The following is an 8,369-nucleotide window of genomic DNA, read 5'->3' on the forward strand; positions in this document are numbered from 1 at the left end:
TCCTCGGGTGGGGAACTGCACCATTCCTGGAGGTACTGCAATACCAGGTTGATGCGTGGAGTGGACAGAGCAAGGTCCTATTCCATCTCCCTGTTCCAAAAATCAATTTTAATATATGGTCCCCAGATAGAAGACATATCTGATATTAAACTGATAAGAACAGATTTTTTTTTAATATACTTTATTTATAAATTTTTAGGAGTACAGATACATTTCAACCAATCCCAGAGGGTGGTACGTTATAACTAGGGCTCCCAGTTTTCCGTTTAAACTGATTTTGACATATAAATACAGACGGAAAACAAGTTTTCCTTTGTCTGTATTTGTATATAAAAACGGGAAAATAACAACGGCGTCCGTGATGTAAATTAGTGTCAAGGTATTTACCTCCTTTGACACACTTCTTAAATCTCAATTTCCAGCCCACCCGGCACCCAAGAGTTATCTGCCGCCCTGTGCTGAATTAAATTATTACAGGAGGAGGCCGTTGTCCAGCCTGTCACCTCCTGACCTTGACATTTCCTGCCTACTTAGCCCCTGTCCTGGGGGATCCCTGAAGCTTATGTCCTGTCACAGCGTGAATTTTTGAGCAGGTGCTGTGTGTCTTTAGAAGGCACAAGCATGGCTCTCAAGTCAACGGTGCCACTTAGCAGCTCATCTCACGGTTATACCTGAAATCAGTGGCGTAACGCCTCCGAGCTGCAGGGGGCCCCCTCTGCACAGTAGTGAGGCCTGAGAACTCCAGCCAATGTGCTATCAATCAGACAGTCCTCCGACGTTTCCCTTTCCCTGTAGTTCCAGCATTAAATCATCTTGTCAGTTTGGCATAGATCAAACTAAGGAGAAGGTCTGTACTGGGACGGCAGACTGGGCTGTTTCATCCTTTGTCTCATCTCCGACCCTATATTTATCACCATCACCATCAGCAGTGCATGCAGACAGAACTCAGCGGATAAACAGCCTGATTCATGAAGCAAAATTGAGCTCGCAATAGCTGCGAAAATCCTATCGCGGGCGCAATTCCCATAATCGGAATTCACCATGAAAATTGCGAATTCGCAAACACAGATTGGCGAAATCGCAAAAATATTCGCAGAATCCCGGCAGTAGACCATTTGCGAATCGGAAATAGCGAGCATTCACGGATCCTGCGAAAATAATAGCGAAAGCGCACATTACTCGCAATCGGTATTCATGAAAAATCGCAAATAGCGAAAAACCCCAAAATCGCATTTTGCGAGGCGCAATTTAAGGACAACCCAAAGCAGGTGGTAACCATCTAGCCCATAGTAAAAAAAAAATTGGAAAAACCGTTGGCCAATCAGTAAGTGGTGCAGGCCTGACCAAACACACTTAAGGAGAAGCAGCATCAGCAGAAGGAGTCTCACAATGCCAGGAATGTACATGGTGGTCAGGCGGCGAAGGCTACAGCGAGCAGCAAGTAGGAGACGCAGAATCCAGGACAGGATATTCCGCCAGCGGGTCACCCTGCTGGGCCAAACCAGAGAGCAAATATACGCAAAGTACCGGCTGAATGGGGCTATGATCATCAAGCTAATACAGGACCTTGACCCCCTGATGCAGCACCCAACAAGGCGGACCAATGCTGTCCCAACACATGTCCAGGTATTGTGTAGCCTGCACCTCCTTGCCTCTGGGAGCTTCCAGGAGATAGTTGCGGTAGCTGGGGGGGATATCCCAGCCCACCATGTCCCGCTGCCTACGTAGTTTCCTTGACGCAATGCTGACCCAGCTACACCACTACATCAAATTTCCCACCAGCCAACGGGAATTGGATGAGACCAAGCTACAATTCTACAATGTCGCCCGTTTCCCACACGTGATAGGATGCATTGAATGTACCCACGTCCACATTTGCCCACCTGCTGCAACGGAGTACATGTACCGCAATCGCAAGTCCTACCACTCCCTCAACATCCAGATGGTCTGCAATGCAAAGACATACATCACGGACATAGTGGCACAGTACCCGGGGAGTACACATGACTCAATCATATTCCGGCACAGCGGCCTCCACACACGACTGGTCAGGGGAGACTACGGGAAAGACACCTACTTGGTAAGTACACTTTGCCCACAATGTCACATTGCGATAAAGTAGCTGCGCTGCACAGGCACTCACCCTATGCTCCTCTAATTCAGGTGACAGTGGCTACGCCCTACGTGAATACCTCCTCACCCCATACCTCAACCCTGCTAGACCACAACAATGGCGTTACAACGTATCACACATACGCACAAGGAATTGCATTGAGAGAACTTTTGGCCTACTGAAGAGCAGATTCCGCATACTTCACAAGACAGGTGGGGCCATGTACTACAGTCCTGAAGTGTGCTGCCGCATTGTGGCTGTGTGTGCTATCCTACACAACATTGCTACCAAGCGCCGGATACCTGTCAACATCTCTGGCAGTGAATCGGAAGGGGACGACCGGCCACCTGCACATGCGCGCCATGCACGCGTGGAGAACCCAGCTGAAGGCCACAGACGTCGCAACCACATCACACTGAACAGTTTCTAGTGCACCCTCACCCCACAAATCACAATTGCATGCAAAATGTAATAATGACACAACGCCAATGTGTGATGCTAAATCAAATATTATTGTTTGAATCACAATAATCGTACCAGTTTCAATCTTGCCATTGCTAACAGTATTTCAGCATACTGCTGTGTCCAATACACAGGGCAGGCTTATGTTCAGCCTGTGACTGTACAAGTCCTATTCAGTCATGTGCGCCTCCGGCGCAAACCACCCAAGCGCCTCTGCGGCTCCTCCTCATCTAAGGCACGTGTTCCTGCAGTGGGCCTGGTGCTGCGTCTGAGTGCCCCTACGTGTGAGGCAGAGTGGCTGCTCACACTCGATTTCCCCTCACTGGCATCATCACCCCCAACAGTGGCAGGTAGAGCAGGGTGAAGTGCTGTCACGGCAGTGGTCAGGTGCTCAAGTACCCTGGCCACATCCTCGCAGCACTGGATGAGCTGCTGCTGCTGCGCAAGGGACCGGCGCGATAGCTGCGAGGTGGCATTGCCTATGACATAATTGGACTGGGTGTAGCCAGTCAGCCGAGTCAGTAGCTGACGGTGGCAGCGGCGGGCTGTGTTGCACTGCGATATCATTGCAGCAGTGTTGGCCTCCATGGCTGCAGTCATGCGGGCCATTCCCTCCCCCACACCTGCCATGGCTGCCGTCATGCGGACCATCCGGTCCCCCACACCTGCCACATTGCGGCCAATGTTGTAAAGCTGAAGCTGTATGGCCCCTTGCCGGCGTGCCTGCAGCTGATGAATACGGAGCATGCGTCGTTCCACACTCATTCTCGCCAGCCGCTGTCCATTCCCCCTCCTGGTGATAGGTGCATTGGTCTGCAGGCGAGACCTGCCACGCCTGCTCTGCTGGCCTGACACAGTGGGTGGCCGCTGTGTTCCCGCTGTTGCGGGACCTGATGTTGAAGCACCAGCTGCTGGTGGTGTCACGGTAGGCGTTGCTGGTGCGGCAGGGGCTGGAGGCACTTTCGTAGTGGGCCTGGCTGCGGGAGTAGTTGCTGCGGCAGTGGCTGGAGGCACACTGGTAGTGGGCCTGGCTGCGGGAGTAGTTGCTGCGGCAGAGGCTGGAGGCACACTGGTACTCGGCCTGGCTGCAGGGGTTGTTGCTGCGGCAGGGGCTGGAGGCTGTGTATGTAAGGGCACCTCCTTCTCATCCTGTGCTTCCTCATCTATTTGCAGCCTCTCGCTGTCGTTGCTGTCTGCGCCACCTGTGAGGGGAAGTGGACGTTCATTAGTTGCATGTTTCTGTCACATGTGCAGTTGCTACATGCCTGCTGGGTGACATTCCCTGACTGCCTATGGATTTGCGTACTTTTGAACCTGTCTGGCTGCATTGGGGTACTTCTACATTGTGGCCACACTACATGTCCCACAATGCTTTAGGGCGTCACCTGATGTGCACCGATGGCATGACTATGGGACATTATGGGAGGCTACATGGTCATGGCTATTCATAGGGGACAGGGTCGCAGTCGCATGCCACTTAACTTGGATCTCTTGGGTGGGGCGGGATGAGTCCAAACGGGTGACTCCGATGCACGCCTCAGCCTCCAGCGTGTCTTCTACTCGATCCTCCATGGGGGTGTTTGGAGGAACTGTAGGTCCTCCCCATCCAGTGCCCAGGGACTCTCCAAGCCTCTCAGCTTCCTTCTCTTTGGCACGACCTCGGAGGTCGTACCAACGTTGCTTAAGTTCGTCGAGTGACCTGTCGGCCACACCCACCGAGTTCACAGCGGCCGCTATGCCCACCCAGATCCTCCGCTTCTCCTGCTCGGGCACCCTCCTTGAGTCCATCCCGAACAGTTTGGAGTGGTTCTCCACCACCCCTTCAATTAAGTGCTCCAACTCCTGCTCCGAGAACTTGAGCTTTCTCTTGCGCCCTGTGGTGGTGCTGGGCCCAGGTACTGCATCCTCAGACATAGCTGCAGTGTAGTTGGAAAGTGGTAATCCAAGGTGAATTGCAGGAGCTGTCTCTGTGGCTGCCTCGAGGTCTGCCTCACTGTGGTGAATGGGGGTGGGGACTGGCTGCTTCCTGGTTGTGATGTCATCACTGTGCTCGAAATGCGACTTCCCGTTTTCCCGATCTCGCGATTTTGCGATCTCGCTTTTTGCGATCTCACAATTAGCGATATCTCTATTTGTGATATCGCAAATCCGACATGGATGTAGCCGGAAATAGCGATTTTCATGCGATTTTCGATAATCGCTAACTGCTTTTGCGGCCGCGTGCGAATCGCTTTTTTTAATCTCAAAACATCATGAATACCGTTCTGCGATTTCTCAATTGCGATTCGCAGTTAATCGCTAATTGAGAATTGCAGAATCCGGTTTTCATTAATCAGGCTGAAAGTGTTCCTCTTTTGCCCCAAAATCACAGCAGCCTCTCTCCAGCATCAGTACCAGACATCCCAGCTCTTGCCTTTGCAGGGACCAATGGTTGTTGACTCATCACTTCCTCTGATATCTTGCTACTGCCTACAACTACTGAAACAATTTCTGGGGAATATATTCTTCCTGAAAAGATAGGGGGAAATTCTCATCGCTTTGCGAACTTGTTTAATAAATTCCAAAGGCCATAGCTTAGTACAATTAGGTGAATCAAATAACTTTCTCGTTTTAAGGGTGTCAGGTTTTTTTTTAGATACAAGGATTCGTTCATTTAAATACTGCAACCTGTAATTATGAAAATTGTCTTGGATTGGTATAGAATGATATGGTTAATAGAGAGAATAATATGCGTTAACAGTGTGTTCCATATATCAAGTTGCGAAGTTAACATCAAATTTTGGCTAGTGCTTAGATGCACGGGTTTTACTTACTGGGATGCGGCACTACTGCACTTCTGATGCAGTAAAGACACATCTATTTAAACAACAAACTTGCATTAACTGCCCAGAAATCAGATTGATGATGTTTAATATGAGTTTTCCACTCCCTCAGATTCTGTAAATGGGCAATTGAGCAGGAGGTAAAAGAGAATCCAGAAGTGCAGAGGGTGGAGAGCAAAGACAGGTATACATTAGAATCAGATCAGCTGAAATGTGTCTAGCACATATTCCGAGCAATAAATGTGCAGCTCCTCCTAGAAAATGGGTGGAGGGGTGTGAAGGTGTCACAGCAGTGTACCCGAAGCACAGAAAGGACAAGGATTAGTTAGAGAGCGGTTCAAAGAAATTATGAATTAGCCAGTGAAGGGTGAACTAGAACAGAAATCACAGAAGAGGGAGACTTTTTGCAGAGGTCTTCAAACTTTTTTGCCCTCTCAAACTTTATCAACAGAATTGTAGGAGTTGAGCACAAGTGGCGTAACAAAGACCCCCACAGTGTGGAGGGGCCTTATTTCCAAGGGGCTCGCTCAGCACAGCACCTTGGCCTGAGAGCTCCTGAGTGAGTCAGGAAGGGGGCCCCCACCATGTACTTTGCATGGGGGCCCCCTCAAGTTTCGTTTGGCCACTGCCTGAAATATATCCTGGTTGCCAGCAGCTGTCTGTGAGTGACTCTAAGAAACTACAGAGGCCCATAGCTAGCAGTGTTTATATCTCCTGCTGCAGCACTGTGACTCAGAGTCTTGCTAAGTGTAAAAACTGAAACCTGCTGACATTATAAATGTTCCTGCTAAGGTCGGAGTTGCAGTTTTAACATCATTGTTAGACAGAGGCGCAGCTAGAGCCAAATTTCGGGGGGGGGGGGGAGGGGAGGGCTAATTCTTCCAGCAATAAGCAGAGTGGAAATACAGGGGCTCTCAGAAGCGGTGAAAAACAACAAAGCCTCAGTAACAAGTAAATGGTCTTTTAAAGACTTGTGAAGTACTTTGGGGCGGCTGCGATAAAATGAACACCAGCCAACTGCAGCTCAAAAACTGTCTGTGTGTATGCCCGGGAAGCTGTCTCAGCCCGGGCGTCACACACAACGGATGGTGGGGGGGGGGGGGGGGGGGGGGGGGGGGGTAGAGATCCTCGGGCCCTATGGGCGTTGCGCACCTGGGGTTAGATATGTTTTACGGTGCGATCACGTTACTTTTCTTTTAGCTTTTCAAGCAAAAACACTTATTTATCTCTGAATAATGAGTGTAAAAGCTTTAAGTTGTATTCCCTATGAGTGTTTGCTTTTTCCAGAATGTTGTTACTTTTTTCAGGCAGCATATTACACTAGTCTAGTGCATAATTTGAATTGAATTGCTTCCAAGTGTTTATAGCGGGGCACAATTGGGCTGTAGCTTAAGGCAGTGTGAGTTTCTCTCAGTGGGGTAGTATGGTGTTCAGTGGGGGGAGAGGATGTGGCACTCTGCAGATGAAAGAAACTTCAAGGCTCTGAGACAAATGGCTTGTGATAGCCCTTTTAAGTGTATTCTGCAAATGGCAAAGTTTTCACATGAATGTATAGTGTTGACACTATAACAACAGAGTGCATGTGTGCATGGTCAATTTAAATAAATGTGGAAAAATACATAGATGCAGCGTCGACTTTTGCCTGTGACAAAAATAAATGTGGATAAATACAGATAAAATGGCCCAAAAATAAATATGGATTAATACAGACGGAAATGGAAAAAAAATATATACCATAAAACCGGGAGCCCTAATTATAACCTGACTAGGTGATGCACGCAGGCACCTACGTAGCGGTTTTCCATCGAGATATTTTTAACTTGGGAATACACTTTCATGCTTAAGTGTGCCCCCTAAAGTACATCAAATTACCCATTGCACCCATTGTTTTTGTTTCCAGATCGACTCTTTGTATGCCCAAAAGTTTAATGTCAGTGAAATCAAGTCATTCGTTTATCTAGGCAAATATGTATGGTATCATCTACCTCTAAATGTTTGTTTAAAAACAAGCATTTTTTTTGCGATCCATAAACTTTCTTTCCCTGCACAAATAATCCTCCATAGGGTTTTGTCTTTATTTTTTGACAGGGAGGACCCTATACCATATAGGATAAGCTCATATGTGACAGTGTCAAGTTTTGTGATGCCTTTGATAAGGTGTAGTAAGTAAGTTACAGCAGTTTTCTTGTAATAGAGGTAAGTTATTCAGAGAAGGGACAACAGACAACCCAACGCCTCCTGGCCAAGTACAAACTGACTCTCACAAGGTTCTGAGATGAGTCAGAGCCATCAGCATTCCGGAATATATGCATATGACGTAGAGATGTAGGCATCATAGAGTTAACAGTACAAGCAGTATACAACAGATCTTCCCTCATTACAGAGAAAAAGAAATACAAACTTTATTTATTTTTTTTTAAATAGATTTATTGCGGAAAACAACAACATAATAGACATATTCCAGGCCGATCCAAAACACAGACATTTTGATTCGAATTTGACCAAAGTCCACATTCAGGATAAGACACAGCCTTCTGGCCCACATCCCGGAGGCCGGGCGGCGTAACATTGAGGAATGCCACAGAGAAAATCATAACCAATTATATAAACATGCCAGGATTTCTAACTTCCGTAGTTTCCGTTTTTGGTTTTCTTTTTTTTTCCCCCTTTAATCGTGTCATTTATTCCCTTTTCCATGTAGCCCACCTACCACCCATCCGCACAGGTGGTTTTGCAATACGATCCCCATCAAACACCCAACAACTAAACACCCTCCCCCAAAACACGGCATCGTCAATAGAGTACATGCAAGAGTCAGGTTACTTTCTCACGTCCCGATAGGGTGCAGACCTCAAACTTAGTCATTTCTCTGGGACACAAGACAACTTATAGGGTTACAAGATAGGGAACATCAGTGCGCGCCCATCAGGGCACTACCCCAACACAGGTCCCTCTGTCGTACTTCTCACCAC

The 8,369-nt window shown here is 48.1% G+C and overlaps 1 non-coding gene across 1 annotated transcript; it reads right to left on the reverse strand.

Annotated features, from left to right (window-relative positions):
* Positions 1–10: 10 nt before the first annotated feature.
* LOC147707177 (U2 spliceosomal RNA) lies at positions 11–196 on the reverse strand. The gene has a single exon (XR_015297096.1). It is a non-coding gene; the product is annotated as a U2 spliceosomal RNA (small nuclear RNA).
* Positions 197–8,369: the final 8,173 nt, after the last annotated feature.

The sequence above is a fragment of the Lissotriton vulgaris genome, chromosome 6, assembly GCF_964263255.1.
Source record: "Lissotriton vulgaris chromosome 6, aLisVul1.2, whole genome shotgun sequence".
NCBI classification, from domain to species: Eukaryota; Metazoa; Chordata; class Amphibia; order Caudata; family Salamandridae; genus Lissotriton; species Lissotriton vulgaris.